The 21176-nt window shown below is 42.9% G+C and overlaps 1 long non-coding RNA gene across 1 annotated transcript; it reads right to left on the bottom strand.

Moving 5' to 3' along the window:
* Nucleotides 1-15235: 15235 nt before the first annotated feature.
* Nucleotides 15236-16108, bottom strand: LOC120986875. The gene is made up of 3 exons (XR_005775826.1): nt 16016-16108; nt 15602-15691; nt 15236-15277 (listed from the first exon to the last, which is right to left on the bottom strand). It is a non-coding gene; the product is annotated as an uncharacterized LOC120986875 (long non-coding RNA).
* Nucleotides 16109-21176: the final 5068 nt, after the last annotated feature.

The following is a 21176-nucleotide window of genomic DNA, read 5'->3' as shown; positions in this document are numbered from 1 at the left end:
TTGTTGCTGATAAATGCGTCTTATAGGACCGGGCACTTATTAGCAATTTTCGGGATAACCATTCCAAATCAGAACCATCTACCTCTGCGTATACAGGTAAAATATTGGTTTCCACAGACAACTTCCCTCTCCTTTCGTTCCTGTGGAGTATCAAAAATCGCACCAATAGTGAAATACTGCTGTCATTAACCCCATGCACTCCTGGAATTATACTCACAAGCGCGCGATATGGATATGTAAGCACATCAGATGAAATCCGTCATTATGAACTCCTCTTGCTCTTTTCTTCCCATAGATAGTTCTACAGAAAATTTGCTTTGATAGTGAAGCTCTGTCATCAATGTCTATGTAAACAGATTTTTAATATACTCACAAACGTCAGTAGAAATACAGGCAAATCAGAATAAAACACAGCAATCTTGTGCACGCCCGACCCGGGTTTCGTCCAAGCTTCGTCAGGGGCACATATCTTAATAATCCGCACAAGTGTTTTAATATCCACCCAGTTCCCCTCCCCCCTTTTCCCAGAACATAATTTTTATATTGCCCGTATTAATCATTAAACCACTGTATAAAACTTCATTAATATTATAAAACAAACCATAGTGGCGGATCATGTAGTGGAGCAACTTTATGAATGGAAGTGTAGTGGTTGAAAAAGGAAATTAGCGGCGGGTAGTATTAAAATGAGAGAATACATTTTAACTTTGGTTGTGGTTTGTTTTATAACCTGCTGCGGCAAATTATCCAGGCAACGTATTGGAGGACTTTCATTTTATATTGTTGGTGATAAATGTCTGTATATCAGCTTATGTAAAAGAGCCTTAAAGGGGTACTCCAGTTACCATAAATATAACTTATGTTTTAGACTCATTCATCATTAATAATGACCTAATACAATGTCAATTTCACATATTTACCGTTTAGTAGTTATTAAAGTTGTTTCCTTCTTCTGCCACCCACTGTGTTTCCTAATAAATTACCATGGCATTGACCTGTAGTTCTGAGCCTTTGTTAGGTCGAGCATGCTCAGTGTGCTGCTATCAGTTCTCTAGCTAAATGTCTTGTGAAACAAAGGGAGTGTCAGTGTGCTGGTGATTGGTGACCAGAGGGGGCGTGACCGGACTGTATATCAGGCGGCCAATCAATAAACATCTACGCTCACAGCAGGAAAGCTAGGGATTGTGGGGATTGTAGTTTTGTGAGGGAAGATCAGGCACCACGATCCCCTCAGTGTGTTGCAGGCTCACACAGGAGCTAGTCAAATGGCTTGCAAGGTAAATTGAAGCTCTGGTCATTTGTATAGGTATAGGTTTTGGTTGGATCACAGCTTTCATTTTTTCAAAAATTAAGTTACGTACTTTACCAGAATATCCCTTTAAAGGGACATTTTCATCAGAAAGTGTCATAGAAAACAATTTTTATTTAGAAATTTTTCCTTTTCTTGTAATTCATTTTCATTTCAGCAGTACTATTCCATAGAAAATGAAATAAAAAAATATTGTCCTTCTGTAGTACTCAGCACAGAGAAATAAAACTCCTATACAGCTAGAAAATTCAGTTTACCGCTGCTGTGAGGGGAATATGTTATCTGTTATATTATAATAGTAGATATTACAGGTTATAGCTACTAGAGATGGGTTGTTAATCCACAGAGATATTCTGATTGGAGTCGGGAAGGATTTTTTTTCCCCCTAAAATGAGGAAAATTGGCTTCTTTTTTTATTTTGGATCAACTTGCAGGATAACAGGATGAACTGGATGGGCAGATGTATTTTTTTCAGCCTTATAAACTATGTTACTATGTTAGATTAGTAGAATTGGGATAACAGTATGATAGTTTTATTGTTCTCCTGATAGGCCCAGATAAAGATGCCCACAGAAGAGTATTGCTCTTTTCAGTGTAATGTGTCATGCTCATGTATCCCTTCCTTATCTGGCCACAGAGATTGGTCTGAGTAAGTAAAGGTGGATTTACACGGCCTAATTTTCGGGCAGATTATCGGGAATGATCATTCCTGCGAACGCTCGTTCACAACAATTTGCCTATTTAAATGTGCCACTGATCACCCAATGAACAAACAAAATGCTCATTCATCGGGTGATCCTGTCGTTCATGCAAGCACATCAATCATCACAGATCGTGCGGTCTTAACATCTGCTGCCCAGAAACAATGCAGCTGTATGGGAACGAGCAATCGCAATAGTGATTCCTTGTCCTCATACAGTAGAGGAGATCGCTGCATGTAAATGTCTTCTTCACTGAGCAAGCAGTTGACTGTCAGGAAGGAAACCTTCCTTCCCGGCAATTGGCTGAAACATCAGGACGTATAAAAAGTTAAAGTGATGCTGCTGAAAGTCCCAACAAAGGAGAAAGTTAAAGAAACAGGACAAAAAGTAAAATGCAATGATTTCTATAATTATATCTAGAAAACCATCCACTGTTTCTGTAAAAAAAAAAATACATAGAATATTTACATATAGGCTGTTAATATGTGAGAAAAACTTTTGGATGGCAGTGTCCCTTTAAGAGACAATGTCAAAAAGACCCTTAAAGAGGACCTTTCACCAGAATAAAACATCTAAACTTACTATACAGACATGTAGAGCGGCGCCCAGGGATCCCCCTGCACTTGCTGTTATACCTGGGCGCCGCTTCGTTCGCCCGGTATAGGCTCCGGTATCATCATAGTTAGGCTCCACCCAGGGGAACCTGCCGGCGTCTCTTTCTCCTGTGCTGTAGCGCTGGCCAATCGCAGCGCTCAGCTCATAGCCTGAGAGCTTTTTTTTTCTCTCAGGCTATGAGCTGAGCACTGCGATTGGCCAGCACTACAGCATGGGAGAAGGAGACGCCGTCAGGTTCCCCTGGGTGGAGCTTAACTATGAAGATACCGGATGCTATAACCTGAGAACGGAGCGGCGCCCGGGGATAATAGTAAGTGCAGGGGGATCCCTGGGCGCCGCTCTCCATGTCTGTATAGTTAGTTTAGATGTTTTATTCTGGTGAAAGGTCCTCTTTAATCCCTCTTGTTCTCCAACATTCATAAACCTGTGGTGAGAATAAGCCACCACTGAGTTTCCATCCTCTCTTTAAAGGCACACAATAACCATAGGGACTTCTTCTATGATACCTATGCCCTTGTCACGCATAACCATCAGAATTATCATTTTTATTTTCTTCAGGAATGGCAACGAAAAATCCATTATATTATGGAAATAAAATAACATGCTTTGGTGTGATTTCATACTGAGTCATTATTCATTCCTACTACCGTGGGCATATTTTTTTTACCTTGCTCATGATGCTTTTCTTTTCCTTCATAACAGAATAAATTTCCAAAGTTGCTGTAAATATGAGACATGACAGATTTAATTATTACAATTAAGAAACAGAGATCCCCAAAGGGAAACAAAATGAAAATATGTTGTAAAATAAAACGGTGGCGGATTAGCTGACACCCAACAGGAACAGGAATACATTTTTTTTTCACTGCAAATATTCGATTATCTACCAGCAGGAATTTTTAATATGCAAAATGTTCATTGAGCACCAAAACAATGCTCCCTGGCAGCATGAATCCCCTGCTCCCATCTGTGCTGAGATACATTTAAATCAGTAGCTTTGTAATAAAAGCTAAATTAAATTATCATCAAGATTTCTATTGTTTTAAGAAGAGGGTGCGAGAACGCAATAATGTCACATTACTGCCTTAGTATAATCATGTAAAGTATGCGATCAAGTGCCATGACGTAGTCATCTATTTTTTCATCTCTTTTTTTTTCCCACTTCAAGATGAAAAATTGCGACATTCAGGTTTTTGAAAATAAATGTCAATCTTTCGATAATGAAAAGGTAAATCTGTCCTCATGAACACACAGGTGCACGGCTTGTTACAGTTGCAGTATAAGGAGCAGTGCACCTGGGTGTAATATGATATGATCAAGCAATTAAGTCACTGCAAGCAGAGATGTTGAAAACCGTGAAGAATCATGTAGATGGGTATCTACATGATATTCTCACCTAGGAATGATGTGTGTAGTCTTTAGACCAATTGGGGTTATATACCCAAGGGTTTATATTGCAAAGAAACAGCACATGCATGTGCTATGGGGCTCATGGAATGAGGGGGGCTCAGCTCTGGTTTGTCCCATCGCTGTTTCTATTACACAGCTAGTAATCGCACAATTTTTTTTTATTCCTTTAGGTAACAAGTATAAATGGCTAAAATAAAAATCCCCATGGCTTACAGCTACTGTAAAAAGGGCAATAAAAGACAAAAAAGGGCTTTTAAAAATACAAATCTGAGGGGTCAGCTGGAGCTTTTGAAGATTACAAAGTGTTTAATAAAATCTGTAAAAAGGAGGTAAAATTAGCAACAATACAAAACGAACAGAAGGTGGCAAAAGAGAGCAAAACAAATCCCCAAAAAATATTTAAATATATAAATGCTAAAAAACCTAGGTCTGAGCAGGTAGGTCCACTAAATAATGGTAAGGAGGGGGGGGGTAGTCACTGAAGATAAGGAAAAGGAAGAGTTACTAAATTGTTTTTTTAGCTCTGTATATACAAAAGAAGAGAAAGAAGAGAAAGGAGCTGATATCTGTGGTGCTGGGGCTGTTAGTACATCCAGCAATATACTCAATTGGCTAACTGTAGATATGGTCCAAGACAATTTAAATAAGGTAAATGTGAACAAGGCTCCGGGTCCAGATGGATTACACCCAAGAGTTCTTAAAGAGTTCAGTTCAGTCATTGCTGTGCCCCTGTTTATAATTTTTAAAGATTCTCTAGGTACTGGTAGAGCGCCAAGTGATTGGCACAAGGCAAACGTGGTGCCCATATTAAAAAAAGGATCAAGGTCCTTCTCAAGTAATTATAGACCAATAGACCTTACTTTACTTATTAAACGTCTATGAGGGACAGTATCAAAAGCCTTTGCAAAATCCAGAAACACTACATCCACAGCCGCCCCTCTGTCCAGGCTACTATTTACCTCCTCATAAAAACAAATCAGGTTAGTCTGACAAGGTTAGTCACATACTCCTGTATATAGTCCCTTAAGAGTCCTTCAAACATTTTTCTCACAACAGAAGTTAAACTAACTGGCTTGGAATGTATAGTTTGTAATTGGATTGAAAACTGGCTGAAGGACCGTGTCCAGAGAGTTGTGGTCAATGATTCCTATTGAGAATGGTCCCAGGTCATAAGTGGTGTACCCCAAGGTTCAGTGCTGGGCCCTTTATTATTTCATTTATTTATTAATGATATTGAGGATGGGATTAATAGCACCATATCTGTCACGGGGCGTCGCCGACGCACTGACTCTCTGCAGCGCCGACGGCGCCCCGACTCTGTACAGGAGCAAGGACATGTGCAGCGTCCTCGTCTCCTAGGTGATGGGGGGCGGGTTCCCCCAGCAACCTGATTAAGCCTGAGCACCGAGCTGGGCACTAGGTGCTCAGCCATGAACAGCAGGGCGGGTCATGTGACGCTGGCCACGTCACATGACCCCTGCTACTCAGTATTTAAACAGGCAGCCTGCTGGCCACAGGTTGCCTGTTATTTAGGTTCTGTTGTGATTTTTCATACCTGGCATACTTACCCTCTGTGTATCTCCTGACGATCCTCTGCCTGCTCCTTCTGTACTGCGTTGCTCTCCTGGTATTGTGACAGATGGTGATGCAGAAAGCTGGAACTTTGGCCTGATCACAAACTAAGGAGCATATGGGTGAGCCCTATAAAACCCCTAGAGCTCTCCCTGACTGCTATGCCCATGCAAAGGTCTTTATGGTAGATGATTGCATGCCCACGTACCTTATACTGTTTGACACCTGAAAACCCTATAATAGTGAGGGGACACTACCACCGGCTCCCTGCACTTAATACGGACGGAGTCAGGGTCATCTAGAATCAAGCCAGTAAGGAAACACAAATAAAGGAAAAGGACTTATCTGAGGAATCAGCAGTAGGAGCCTCTAGCAGTGAACAACTCATCCAGGAAAAAGTATAAACCGCAAAGTGAGGCAGTATGGGAGGGAATATAATGGGAGACAATTGGTGTAAATAGGTGACACCTGGGAGAAGGAAAGGAGATGACAAAGTGAAATCAAAACAAAGAACCTCATGCAAGAGGTAGAGAAGAACGTCTAACAGACCTTCTCACAGAACTGGCGGTGACAGGTATTCAGACGAGTCTCTGCTGACTCCTTTGGTACTTCACGATGCTCCTGGTATTTATGACCCTGGCTTCTCCTGACTATTCTTTGCTTACTCCATTTGTACTTCATTGCTCTCCTGGTATTGACTCGGTCCGTTCACTCTCTGTTGTTTGTCTGGTCTGTCCTCCCAGCACTTATTCCAAGCTAGGGATTGTCGTCCAGTTGTCCCCCGTCATTAGGATTTGCGAGGCAAGTAGTCAGGGCCAGGGGAGAGGGTGGAGTGCAGTGGTCACTATCCTCCCCCTGTGTGTGTGTATGTACGCGACCATTACAATATCTATTTTCGCAGATGATACTAAGCTATGTAGTACTGTACAGTCTATGGAAGATGTCTATATACTACAAGCTGACTTGAACACTCTAAGTGATTGGGCCCCAACTTGGCAAATGAGGTTCAATGTGGATAAATGTAAAGTTATGCATCTTGGTAGTAATAATCTCTGTGCTTCATATGTCCTAGGTGATGTAACACTGGCGGAGTCACTTATAGAGAAGGATTTGGGTTTCCTTGTAGATGGTAGATTAAATAACAGTATACAATGTCAATCAGCTGCTTCTAAGGCCACCAGGATATTGTCATGCATTAAACAAAGCAGGGACTCGCGGGGCAGAGATGTAATACTACGACTTTACAAAAGCATTGGTGCGGCCTCATCTGGAATATGCAGTTCCGTTCTGGGTACCAGCCCATAGAAAGGATGCAATACAGCTGGAAAAAGTACAGAGGAGAGCGACTAAAATGATAAGGGGCATGGAGGGTCTTAGTTATGAAAAAATATTAAAATAATTCAATTTATTTAGTCTTGAGACTAGACGTCTAAGGGGGGACATGATTAACCTATACAAATATATACATGAGCCAGTGAAAAACTGTTCCATGTAAAATGCGCTCAAAAGACAAGGGGGCACAGCCTCCGATTGGAGAGGAAAAAGTTCAGTCTCCGAAAGTGTCAAAGCTTCTTCACTGTAAGAACTGTGAAGCTGTGGAATAGACTTCCTTAGGACGTGGTCACAGCAGGATGAATTCTTAAAAGTAAACAACATTAATGCTTTTGAAAACGTGTAGAAATCGGAGTCTCAATTCATTCTGGGATTCGCATCCCCACCTATCCCTTGGTTGAACTTGATGGACTTATGTCTTTTTTCAACCGTATAAACTATGTAACTATGTAAGAACCTGTGCACGACTTCATTCCCCAGAGGAACTGGGGTGGAGATTTGGACCAAGGGTGGAGATTTGGACCAAGCTTCATACACCTGGATCTTCTACCCTTTGTGGCAAAGACTGTCACCATAATGGAGGATCCAGCTTGTTATGGCACCACCTAAGTTTTGTGTAAGCTACTGGTAACATCCTGTCTGTTAGAAGCTCTCTTAATGGCGTTGTGCCATCTCAACATTTATGGCATATCAACAGGGCTGGCCTTAGCGCTGTGTGACCGCACAGGGCCCGTGACCCTGGACTCCAGAAGGGGTGTCAACCAAACAGGTCAATTCACCTGGTTTCTGGACGCCCCTGAACTCAGTTTTAGTGATGAGCGGCAGGGGCAATATTCGAATTTGCGATATTTCGCGAATATTTTGTAGAATATTCATCATTCGTTCGTGAATTTGAGAATTCGAGATTACATTCTTGATTACGAAAAATCGGCAATGTATTATTCGCGTAATGCGTGCGAAATACCGGCGTGGGTCACTTATGCTACATTTTTTAAGCTGGTATATGTTTCCTGAGACTGGAGACAATGGTTGGCATGGCAGAACATTTGAATAGCTTGAAATGCAGATAGAGTGCTCCAATATATTTGCGCTTGCAAATTTTCGGCAATTAATGATGCGCAGATTTTTTAACAATACGTGCAACTTGTGACGTCACAGCACTATTTCTGCAGCATGTATGTATGGACAGCAGAACCTATTACACTGCCTAACACCCTGCACTGGAACCTATTAGCTACACTATAGATCAATCTAACCTACACTTATGGTTATTCCCGTTAGGCTTACAGTGTCAGGTTTCGTGTATTAACTCTACATGGAGATTATACTTATAAAACAAAGACATAAGAGCACAGAAAGGCCCCATGTTATAAAGTAATTATGAGATATGACATTCACAAGGAATTCATCCCTACTGTTCAATTATCAGATATAGGACCCTGAAGTGATTACTCTCCTTGAAAAGACAATCAGTGGCCTCTTATTAGAGCTCGATTTGCGCTTTGAAGGAGTGCTGGGCGGAAAGATAAAACATTCAGATTTTTCACAGCAAGAGGTAAACTGTGTTATTTAGGAACGTAAAGCTAGAAAACCAATACATACATCATGTATATATCCTCACTGAAATTGTAAAACTGAAATGGATTTGCTGTGTAACGAAACATTTTATTAATGCATTTTTACATTTTTATTTTATTTTATTTCCTCATTCACACTGTCTACTTGAGGAAATATGCTGAGATTGTGTTCTGTCTTTCCAGCTGTTTTGTGAGCTATATGCACTAGATTATGATTATTAAACCATAGGTCTATTGTACTAATGGAGACTAGTTAGGAGAAGTTAGGACTCTAATGCTATCAGAGGGGATGATGTTACACACATATATACACAGTCTGCTTACACATGCACACACACACACACACACACTGGAGCAATTTGGTGCATGTAGACTCTCTACAATTTTTTCTAACATGCTTGACAAGTGGGTGGGGTTTAGCAGAAAGGAGGTGGAGCTTCATGGGAAATGGGCCTTAAATGCACTTTTTTGTACCAAAATTGAGCCACAATTCTGTTGTAAAGTCTGTCTGTCTCAAAGGATGTCAACCAATAGTTGATTTAGAGTCAGAGAAAAGTGTCTATCCTTGCTCCTTCCATCTTGAACCACTGTGATAAATCTGGTGCAGGTCTAGACTGCCTGTCCAAGGGTATGCCATCTTTAGGATTAGTAAATCTGCCCCACTGTGTACCGTGGGTGGTGAACGTGGCTTCAGTTATCTACTTACTTGAGACTGTTTGACTCTATGGCATTGATTCAGCCCCAATTATATCGGAACAAATGGTGGGAAAATTAATTCTAAAACGTAACTTTTATTTGTATCATAAAATCCTTGTATGCATGGCGCGTCCAATTAAATAACAACAAAGCGATACATAAAATATAAAGCACATAATGCATCAATCCCCGCAGCTGGGACCTAAGTAGCCCAGTCAACTGAAAATAAGCCAACATATGAACAACATATAAACAAGAATGGTCTTACCGATACTGATGAATCAATCAGTGTGCACGATGCACTCAGTGTATTATAGGCAGTTACTGCGCATGACCCCCAGAATCACCAATGACATCAGTGCTGAGTGTAACCAATGATGTCTGCTTCATCATTGTGAACTGGACACCATATGGGTATTCACAACTAACTAATGTACATGAGATGTGGCAAATAGTGTAACACTTAATAGCAGGACCGCTATTAGAGGATGAAAAAAAATAACCAGTGGCCCTAAACACCATAATGTCCCCAAATACAATGTCACATGTCAATTCAAACAGCTACCCAAGCCAAGATGCCAAACATGAAGAATCTCTTACTTCAATCCCATCAGCATACATTCCTTTCAGCTGTATGATAACAGAAAGGACCCGATCTGGGTAGAGGTATACTTATACAAGGAACTACCATAAGCCCCAAGGGCTCATTACCACACTTGACCCAGATCAATGTGAAACAATAAAATGTAACTTTTATTGGTAGATTTAATAAAAGCTGTGAGCCTAGAAAAGTGTTTAAAACGTCCTGTTCACTGCGAACAGCATCTGATGAACGTGTGCTGCTTATTTGTGGTGGAGATGTGCAGCCTCTCCTGCACACAGCAGCAGTGGTCACAATCCTGCCATCTTGGTCAGTTCCTGCACTGACACACACACATCTCCACCACAAATAAGCAGCACACGTTCATCAGATGCTGTTCGCAGTGAACAGGACGTTTTGAACACTTTTCTAGGCTCACAGCTTTTATTAAATCTACCAATAAAAGTTACATTTTATTGTTTCACATTGATCTGGGTCAAGTGTGGTAATGAGCCCTTGGGGCTTATAGTAGTTCCTTCCAGCTGCCAACATGTGTCTCCAGGATTTTTTGAAAAATAAAGATAAAAAAATACTATTAACAATTACTAACACATTAAAATATCTGTAGGGTAGTTAGAAGTATAGTTTTATATATATATATATATATATACACTCATCTAAAGAATTATTAGGAACACCATACTAATACGGTGTTGGACCCCCTTTTGCCTTCAGAACTGCCTTAATTCTACATGGCATTGATTCAACAAGGTGCTGATAGCATTCTTTAGAAATGTTGGCCCATATTGATAGGATAGCATCTTGCAGTTGATGGAGATTTGAGGGATGCACATCCAGGGCACGAAGCTCCCGTTCCACCACATCCAAAGATGCTCTATTGGGGTGAGATCTGGTGACTGTGGAGGCCATTTTAGTACAGTGAACTCATTGTCATGTTCAAGAAACCAATTTGAAATGATTCGAGCTTTGTGACATGGTGCATTATCCTGCTGGAAGTAGCCATCAGAGAATGGATACATGTTCTCATTCTGTTTACGCCAAATTCGGACTCTACAATTTGAATGTCTCAACAGAAATCGAGACTCATCAGACCAGACAACATTTTTCCAGTCTTCAACAGTCCAATTTTGGTGAGCTCGTGCAAATTGTAGCCTCTTTTTCCTATTTGTAGTGGAGATGAGTGGTACCCGGTGGGGTCTTCTGCTGTTGTAGCCCATCCGCCTCAAGGTTGTGCGTGTTGTGGCTTCACAAATGCTTTGCTGCATACCTCGGTTGTAACGAGTGGTTATTTCAGTCAACGTTGCTCTTCTATCAGCTTGAATCAGTCGGCCCATTCTCCTCTGACCTCTAGCATCCTCAAGGCATTTTTGCCCACAGGACTGGCGCATACTGGATGTTTTTCCCTTTTCACACCATTCTTTGTAAACCCTAGAAATGGTTGTGCGTGAAAATCCCAGTAACTGAGCAGATTGTGAAATACTCAGACCGGCCCGTCTGGCACCAACAACCATGCCACGCTCAAAATTGCTTAAATTACCTTTCTTTCCCATTCTGACATTCAGTTTGGAGTTCAGGAGATTGTCTTGACCAAGACCACCCCCCTAAATGCATTGAAGCAACTGCCATGTGATTGGTTGACTAGATAATTGCATTAATGAGAAATAGAACAGGTGTTCCTAATAATTCTTTAGGTGAGTGTATATATACAGAACTCAAAAACCCCTTGAATTGACCCCCCTTAAAATCTGTGTGCCTGCAGAAACCACTAGGCGGAGCTAGAAGGAGGAATTTATCACCCCCACGCCTTTTTTTATGCATAAAAAAAGTCAAAAACAGTATGGCGGCAGTTTTTGCGGCTCGGACCCATTCACTTCAATGGGGCCGCAAAAGATGCAGACAGCACTCAGTGTGCTGTCCGCATCCGTTGCACTGTTCCATGGTCCCGAAAAAAAAAAAAAAATAGCATTTCCTATTCTTGTCCGTTTCATGTCTACAATGGGCCGCACGTTCCGTTCCTCAAATTGCGGAAAGGTACACGGGCGGCTTCAGTTTTTTTGCGGATTGCGGACCGCTAAAAACGGCACGGTCATGTGCATGTAGCCTATGTTTGCAACTTTTTCAACGCCACTTGAGAAAAAAAAATTGTGCAAGTCGTGTTTCTCTGCTGCACTCTCCACTTTCCTGAAAAAGGAGTCTGATGAGACCAGGCCCAGTGGTCCCGACATATTTATCTTCTTTCACGCCAGTTTTCTGGCGTAAAAGAAGACTGTATTCTGCACCAGCTAGGGCCTGGTGTGGATCTCAGTTTAGGTGCATAAACTGCTTGAACAGCTCCTAATTTATAACGAGGTGTGAACCTCATTATAAACTAGGTGCAGCCTCTGGCAGCTACCCGGGATATCATAGACCAGCCTTAAAAACAATGTGCTGAAGCTCTCTGCATCTGGCTGCATGCAGTTGTATTTGTCGGGACAAATCTCAGCATATTTGCCAGGTAGCAGCTGGATCTCTTCAATCATCGACTGTTGCTCCACCTGTTGTATACCACGGCCTGAATCAGAATCTCATTTATTCTCCACAATTATATCCACATAATCCACTCAGTCGTATTAGTCTTATTCTAAAGGTTATTCGTGAGGTATATATTTTTTGATTTGCTAGTTTATTAGAGCTAGGCATGTATACCTCAGTTAGTCTACTTTCACAAGGGTGTTTTGGCTTTCCGTTTGTGAGATCCGTCATGGGCTCTCACAAGCGGTCCAAAACGGATCAGTTTTGCCTTAATGCATTCTGAATGGAAAAGGATCCGTTCAGTTTGCATCAGTTCAGTCCCCATTCCGCTTTGGAGACGGACACCAAAACGCTGCTTGCAGCGTTTGGTGTCCGTCTGATGAAACTGAGCCAAACGGATCCGTCCTGGCACACAATGTAAGTTAACGGGGATGGTTCAGTTTTCACTGACACAATCTGACACAATAGAAAACGGATCCGTCCTCCATTGCCTTTCAATGGTGTTCAAGATGGAGCTGTCTTGGCTATGTTAAAGATAATACAAACGGATCCGTTTTGAATGGAGGCAGACGGTTGTAATATCTGAATAGATCCGTCTATAACAGATCCGCACAAAACGCGAGTGTGAAAGTAGCCTTAGGCCCCTTGCAGACGTGTCCGGATTAGGTCCAGAGCCGCTGCGTCTGCAAGTAGGGAAAACCGTGCGAGTAGGTACGCAATTGCAGTCAGTTTTGACTGGATTGCGTTCCAATGTTCAGTTTTTATCGCGCGGGCGCCCGGACGTCTTCACTAAAGTTCGGGTTTGGGTTAGGTGTTCTGTATATTTTATTATTTTCCCTTTTAAGATGGTTATAAAGGAAAATAATAGCATAATTAAAGCAGAATGCTTACTAAAATGGGGCTTTAGGAGTTAATAAAAAAATAAATAAAAATAACTCACCTCATCCTGTTGTTCGCGCAGCCGGCATCATCTTCTTTCTTCTTCTTTCAGGACCTGCAAAAGGACCTATGATGACGTAATCGCGCTCACGCAGACCCATTCATTTCTATCGGGCCTGCGTTTCATGAAAAATGCAGAATATAGAACATGCTGCGATTTTCACGCAACGTACAAGTGATGCGTGAAAATCACTGCTCATCTGAACAGCCCCATTGAAATGAATGCGTCCAGATTCAGTGCGGGTGCAATGCGTTCACCTCATGCAGAATTGTCGCACCCATGTGAAAGGGGCCTAAGTCTGTCAATGATTGTCGAAAGATATGTAATTACCTTATAACAGCTTTCATTAGAGATGGGACGGGGGATTCGTTGAATCCACAAATCCCTCGAATCTTGCTGGATTCGTGGACTCGAACCCCGACGTAATTTGCGTAATTCGAATCTGCCGAATCCCGCCGAGCCTGCAGAGTCATCACGTCCCCGCGTCTCGCGAGAGCAGTCTGCCACTCGCCGCCGGAGAGAAGAAACGCCAGCAAGCACCAGACTTCCTCGGACTGCACTTGCACTGCTGGAGCCTGCCTCAGCCTCACTGAGCACCCCAGCCACACATACGAAGGTACTACAGACTGGAGCGGGAGCACTTCATGTTGGAGGAGTGTGGCCCGCAGTCCGCCTGCAGGTTCAGAGTCTTCACCGGCACATGGGGACACTGTACGGCACATGGGGACACTGTACAGCACATGGGGGCACTGTGTGGCACATGAGGGCACTGTGTGGCACATGGGGGCACTGTATGGCACATGGGGGCACTGTATGGCACATGGGGGCACTGTATGGCACATGGGGGCATTGTATGGCACATGGGGCAAGGAATGGCACATGGGGTACTGTATGGCACATGGGGGCAAGGAATGGCACATGGGGGCAAGGAATGGCACATGGGGCACTGTATGGCACATGGGGGCAAGGAATGGCACATGGGGGCAAGGAATGGCACATGGGGCAAGGAATGGCACATGGGGGCACTGTATGGCACATGGGGCATTGTATGGCACATGGGGGCAAGGAATGGCACATGAGGGCACTGTATTGCACATGGGGGCACTGTATGGCACATGGGGGCAAGGAATGGCACATGGGGGCACTGTATGGCACATGGCGGCACTGTATGGCACATGGGGCATTGTATGGCACATGGGGCATTGTATGGCACATGGGGGAAAGGAATGGCACATGGGGGCACTGTATTGCACATGGGGGCACTGTATGGCACATGGGGGCAAGGAATGGCACATGGGGGCACTGTATGGCACATGGCGGCACTGTATGGCACATGGGGCATTGTATGGCACATGGGGCATTGTATGGCACATGGGGGAAAGGAATGGCACATGGGGGCACTGTATTGCACATGGGGGCAAGGAATGGCACATGGGGGCAAGGAATGGCACATGGGGGCAAGGAATGGCACATGGGGCACTGTATGGCACATGGGGGCAAGGAATGGCACATGGGTGCACTGTATGGCACATGGGAGCAGGCGTGTACATACAGGGGTCACACTTGCAGTGAGGGGGGGTGGCTTTGACGGGGAATGGGCATCATGAATCAGTTTCGCACTGGGGCCCCATGGAATGTGTGTACGCCACTGGCATGGGCTAACCTATACTGGGGCACTATACCTGTCTAACCTATACTGGGGCACTATACCTGGCTAACATATTTATTGGGGTACTATACCTGGCTAACCTATACTGGGGTACTATACCTGGCTAACCTATACTAAAGAACTATAGCTGGCTATTGTCTAACCTATACTGGGGCACTATACCTGTCTAACCTATACTGGGGCACTATACCTGGCTAACCTATATTTATTGGGGTACTATACCTGGCTAACCTATACTGGGGTACTATACCTGGCTAACCTATACTAAAGCACTATAGCTGGCTATTGTCTAACCTATACTGGGGCATCTATGCATGGCTACCTAATACTGTTGGCAACTATACCTGGCTACTTATCCTGGGGGTAACTATACCTGGCTACCTACAAAAGGGGGCATCTATACCAGGCGCCATATACTGGGGGCTACTATACAAGGCTACCTATACCAAAATTCAAGTGATATAGCTAAGCTTGCTGTTGATAACTGACTATTCTCAATTGCATATTGACATCTGTGCAGGTCCCACTCAAGTACCGCTGTTGCCTGCAGTGGAGACCCGACCCGACCTTGTTTAGAGCCGCCGAGCAGGACATCAACCTTGCCTGGAGCAACACAGCTGGTCCTTCTTGTTTGTTGTGCAGGTATGTACTTTTGACAACACCAATACCTGGCTACCTAATACTGTGGGCAACTATACCTGGCTACCTAATACTGTGAGCAACTATACCAGGCTACCTAATAGTGTGGGCTACTATACCTGGCTACTTATCCTGGGGGCAACTATACCTGGCTACCTACAAATGGGGGCATCTATACCAGGCTCCATGTACTGGGGGCTACTATACAAGGCTACCTATACCAAAATTCAAGTAATATAGCTAAGCTTGCTGTTGATAACTGACTATTCTCAATTGCATATTGACATCTGTGCAGGTCAAGCTCAAGTACCGCTGTTGCCTGCAGTGGAGACCACACCCGACCTTGTTTGGAGCCGCCGAGCAGGACATCAACCTTGCCTGGAGCAACACAGCTGGTCCTTCTTGTTTTTTGTGCAGGTAGGTACTTTTGACAACAGCAATACCTGGCTACCTAATACTGTGGGCTACTATACATGGCTACCTAATAGTGTGGGCTACTATACCTGGCTACTTATCCTGGGGGCAACTATACCTGGCTACCTACAAATGGGGGCATCTATACCTACCATGCTACCTATACTGGGGGCAACTATACTAGGCTACCAATAACAAAATAAAATTCAAGTGATATACCTCACTACTGCACTTTAATTGCAAATGCACCTCTTCTGTGCAGGTCCTGTTTAACTACCAGTGTATATCTTATGTGTTTTGACTGGGAGGTTTATATTGCTGTGTTACTTACTAGAGGGGGTTCTATACTGAGGGGCAGTATCTAGTCTACTAAGGGGGCATTATATTGAGGTGGCAGGCATGAGAAGAAGTGAGCAGTGACAGGGAGCAATACAAAATGTAGGGTTAAAGACTTATTTATTTATTTATTTTTTATGTCACTTTCAGGCAGAGTGGGCCAATAGCACCCCATATGATGGCATCATCTCAAACATCTAGAACTATTTAAAAATATCACTGAATGAAAATTATGCAAATTACAACCTGTGCCCGGCTAAAATATTCAGAGGAAAAGACTCCCATACCACCTCAGCTATGTGGAAACATTTGAAAACAAAACATTTCTCCAGATTTCAGGAACTGAAAGGTACACGTTCACCATCGCCACTATTGCCTCCAGCTTCACCCTCAGCCCCTCTGTCAGTGAGGATTTAACATCCGAAGACCTAGATGAATTAGCTTTTGTTCACAGTCCAGCATCAACGTCTAGTCCAGCTCCTAGTCCAGGATCAGCAGAGTCATCGTTTACTGAAAGTTCGTTCAAACCACCCCCATTGAAACGCAAAGCAGTAACACCACCTTCTCAGCAATGCCAGCCTTTCTAGACAAAAAGCAAATTTTCAAACCAGGAGACAAAAGAGCTAAAACAGTTACACGATTAGTCGCTGAAATGATCTGTCTGGACAACCAACCACTATCCATAGTAGTCAGAAAGTTGATAAACCACCTAGAGCCAAGATATGTCATCCCAAGCAGGAAACACATTGCAGAAAAGGTAATTCGAGAAATGTATGAAGAGGTAAAGACAAAAGTTCAGGACCTTCTAGTGAAAACCAATTTTATTGGAGTAACAACAGACATGTGGACATCTGCATCTTATGATGATTATCTCTGTTTGACAGTTCACTTCATAGATGACAACTTTCTGTATCATCACCTGTGCTTGGAATGTATTTCCTTTCCTGAGGTTGCACATACAGCATCTGCCATTGAAGCTTTCATCACCAGCACTATGACAGAATGGAATCTGTCACAAAAAGTTGTGTGTGTCATGAGAGACAATGGTCCTAATGTGGTAGCAGCTTTACAGCGCAGTCCGTTTCACCACTTGCCTTGCCTGGCTCATACCTTTCAATTAGTTCTGAAAGATGGTTTATTGAACAAGAGTGAAATTAAGGAAATTATGGCATCCTGCCGGAGTATTGTAGGACATTACAAACACTCTTCAAAAGCCATGAAAACCTTACGATTCGCTCAAGACAAGTTAAATCTGAAACCTCATCGTCTCATACAAGACGAACCAACTAGATGGAACTCTCAGCTTCACATGCTAGCTCGTCTCCTGGAACAAAAGCCAGCTGTTTTACTATCTGCTTCTGACCTAAATTTTCAGGTAGATCTTAGTGCTCGGCAGTAGACAATTATAGAAGAAGTGATACGAATCCTTGATGTGTTTGATAGAGCTACTTTTGAGGCCAGTTCAAGACAAGTGACATTCTCTGAAATAATTCCGTTAGTCAACAGTACAATTCGTGCTTTGCAGCATTTCAAATCCACTATAGCTTCCATACAGGGATTCAGAAATAATTTGCTTGCATCAATGAAAAGGCACTATCACTCTGTTGAGTCTGAAAAATTCTATGCTCTTGGTACTTTACTGGATCCCCGGTTCAAGGGAACTGTGTTTATCAAAAGAAAAAAACTTGAGGAAGCTAAATTCACACTGGCCATTGAGATTACAGATTCAGATCTAAGTATGCAAGGGGAGGACACTGATCGACATTCATCAGCACAAGGACGAGGAGCAGATAACAGTCAAACATCACAAATTGAACAACAAGGAGGTCATAGCATGTGGAGTTATTATTCTCAATTGATGGTGGTACCATCTTGCAGCAGCAGCAAGCATTCTCTATCTCCAGAGGAAGAAATAAATGCCTACTTAGCAGAACCACTGATTCAACCATCCTCTGATATTTTCAAGTACTGGAAAGAAAACTAAAATTATCAGAATTTGAGAACACTCTCTAAAAAGTTCTTAATTACACCTCCTTCCACTGTAATTTTAGAAAGACTATTCAGCACATCAGGCATCATAGTTGATAGGAAATGAAGTAGACTGGACCCAGAACGAGTTTGTATGCTGGTTTTCCTGAACAAAAATCTTCCTTGAACGAACAACTTTAGTAAATTTGGATATGGAGGAGGGTGCATTGTTTTAGCTTGAGGGCGGGATATGGAGTGTGCCATGTTTATATACGGGTTGCCTGTTGTCCTGTTGAACTTTCCTGCATCTCTTAATCACATACCAGTAGGTGCAAACATGATCTTTAAAATTCCTGTAAAACTTCAGTCTGAAGTAGATACAAACCGGATTCCAAAAAAGTTGGGACACTAAACAAATCGTGAATAAAAACTGAATGCAATGATGTGGAGATGGCAAATGTCAATATTTTATTTGTAATAGAACGTAGATGACAGATCAAACGTTTAATCCGAGTAAATGTATAATTTTAAAGGAAAAATACGTTGATTCCAATTTTCACGGTGTCAACAAATCCCAAAAAAGTTGAGACAAGTAGCAATAAGAGGCTGGAAAAAGTAAATTTGAGCATAACGAAGAGCTGGAAGACCAATTAACACTAATTAGGTCAATTGGCAACATGATTGGGTATAAAAAGAGCTTCTCAGAGTGGCAGTGTCTCTCAGAAGCCAAGATGGGTAGAGGATCACCAATTCCCACAATGTTGCGCAGAAAGATAGTGGAGCAATATCTGAAAGGTGTTACCCAGCAAAAAATTGCAAAGACTTTGCATCTATCATCATCGACTGTGCATAACATCATCCGAAGATTCAGAGAATCTGGAACAATCTCTGTGCGTAAGGGTCAAGGCCGTAAAACCATACTGGATGCCCGTGATCTCCGGGCCCTTAAACGACACTGCACCACAAACAGGAATGCTACTGTAAAGGAAATCACAGAATGGGCTCAGGAATACTTCCAGAAACCATTGTCAGTGAACACAATCCACCGTGCCATCCGCCGTTGCCAGCTGAAACTCTACAGTGCAAATAAGAAGCCATTTCTAAGTAAGATCCACAAGCTCAGGCGTTTTCACTGGGCCAGGGATCATTTAAAATGGAGTGTGGCAAAATGGAAGACTGTTCTGTGGTCAGACGAGTCACGATTCGAAGTTCTTTTTGGAAATCTGGGACGCCATGTCATCCGGACCAAAGAGGACAAGGACAACCCAAGTTGTTATCAACGCTCAGTTCAGAAGCCTGCATCTCTGATGGTATGGGGTTCCATGAGTGCGTGTGGCATGGGCAGCTTGCATGTCTGGAAAGGCACCATCAATGCAGAAAAATATTTTCAGGTTCTAGAACAACATATGCTCCCATCCAGACGTCATCTCTTTCAGGGAAGACCCTGCATTTTTCAACAAGATAATGCCAGACCACATTCTGCATCTATCACAACATCATGGCTGCATAGGAGAAGGATCCGGGTACTGAAATGGCCAGTCTGCAGTCCAGATCTTTCACCTATAGAGAACATTTGGCGCATCATAAAGAGGAAGGTGCAACAAAGAAGGCCCAAACGATTGAACAGTTAGAGGCCTGTATTAGACAAGAATGGGAGAGCATTCCTATTTCTAAACTTGAGAAACTGGTCTCCTCGGTCCCCAGACGTCTGTTGAGTGTTGTAAGAAGAAGGGGAGATGCCACACAGTGGTGAAAATGGCCTTGTCCCAACTTTTTGGGGATTTGTTGACACCATGAAATTCTGATTCAACATATTTTCCCCTTAAAATGGTACATTTTCTCAGTTTAAGCTTTTGTTCCGTGATTTATGTTCTATTTTGGATAAAATATTAGAAGTTGGCACCTCCACATCATTGCATTCAGTTTTTATTCACGATTTGTATAGTGTCCCAACTTTTTTGGAATCCGGTTTGTAGAAAATCCAACTGCCTGCTTCCTCAGGGCCTATGTCTAAATAGCTGAGGTGGTATGGGAGTCTTTGCCGGGTACAGGGTGCAATTTTAATTTCAGTGATATTTTGAAATAGTTCCAGATAGAGATGAGAGAACCCGAACTGTATAGTTCGGGTTCGTACCGAATTTTGGGGTGTCCGTGACACGATACCGAACCCGAACATTTTCGTAAAAGTCCGGGTTCGGGGTTCGGCGCTTTCTTGGCGCTTTTTGAAAGGCTGCAAAGCAGCCAATCAACAAGCGTCATACTACTTGCCCCAAGAGGCCATCACAGCCTTGCCTACTATTGGCATGGCTGTGATTGGCCAGTGCAGCATGTGACCCAGCCTCTATATAAGCTTGGGTCACGTAGCGCTGCACATCACTCTGCTGATTCAAGCATAGGGAGAGGTTGCTGCTGCGACGTTAGGGCGAGATTAGGCTGATTAACTCCTCCAAAAGACTTAATTCAGTGATCGATCTCCAGCTGTGGATCATTGAAGTGCTAATATTGAATTGCTCACTTTTTTTAGGCTGCCCAGAGCGTTTTTAGATCACTTTTTTCTGGGGTGATCGGCGGCCATTTTGTGGCTTGTGGTGCGCCAGCACAAGCTACCACCAAGTGCATTTAACCATCAATAGTGTAGTTATTTTTTGCTATATCCTACATCAGGTGCAGACTAAGCCTGTGTCACCGAAGTGCATTTAACCATCAACAGTGTGGTTATTTTTTGGCCATATACTACATCAGGTGCAGGCTGAGCCTGTGTCACCCAAGTGCATTTAACCATCAACAGTGTGGTTATTTTTTGGCCATATACTACATCAGGTGCAGGCTGAGCCTGTGTCACCCAAGTGCATTTAACCATCAACAGTGTGGTTAATTTTTGGCCAT

This window comes from Bufo bufo, chromosome 1, assembly GCF_905171765.1.
Source record: "Bufo bufo chromosome 1, aBufBuf1.1, whole genome shotgun sequence".
Taxonomy (NCBI): Eukaryota; Metazoa; Chordata; class Amphibia; order Anura; family Bufonidae; genus Bufo; species Bufo bufo.
This window is presented reverse-complemented; position numbering and strand designations above follow the sequence as displayed.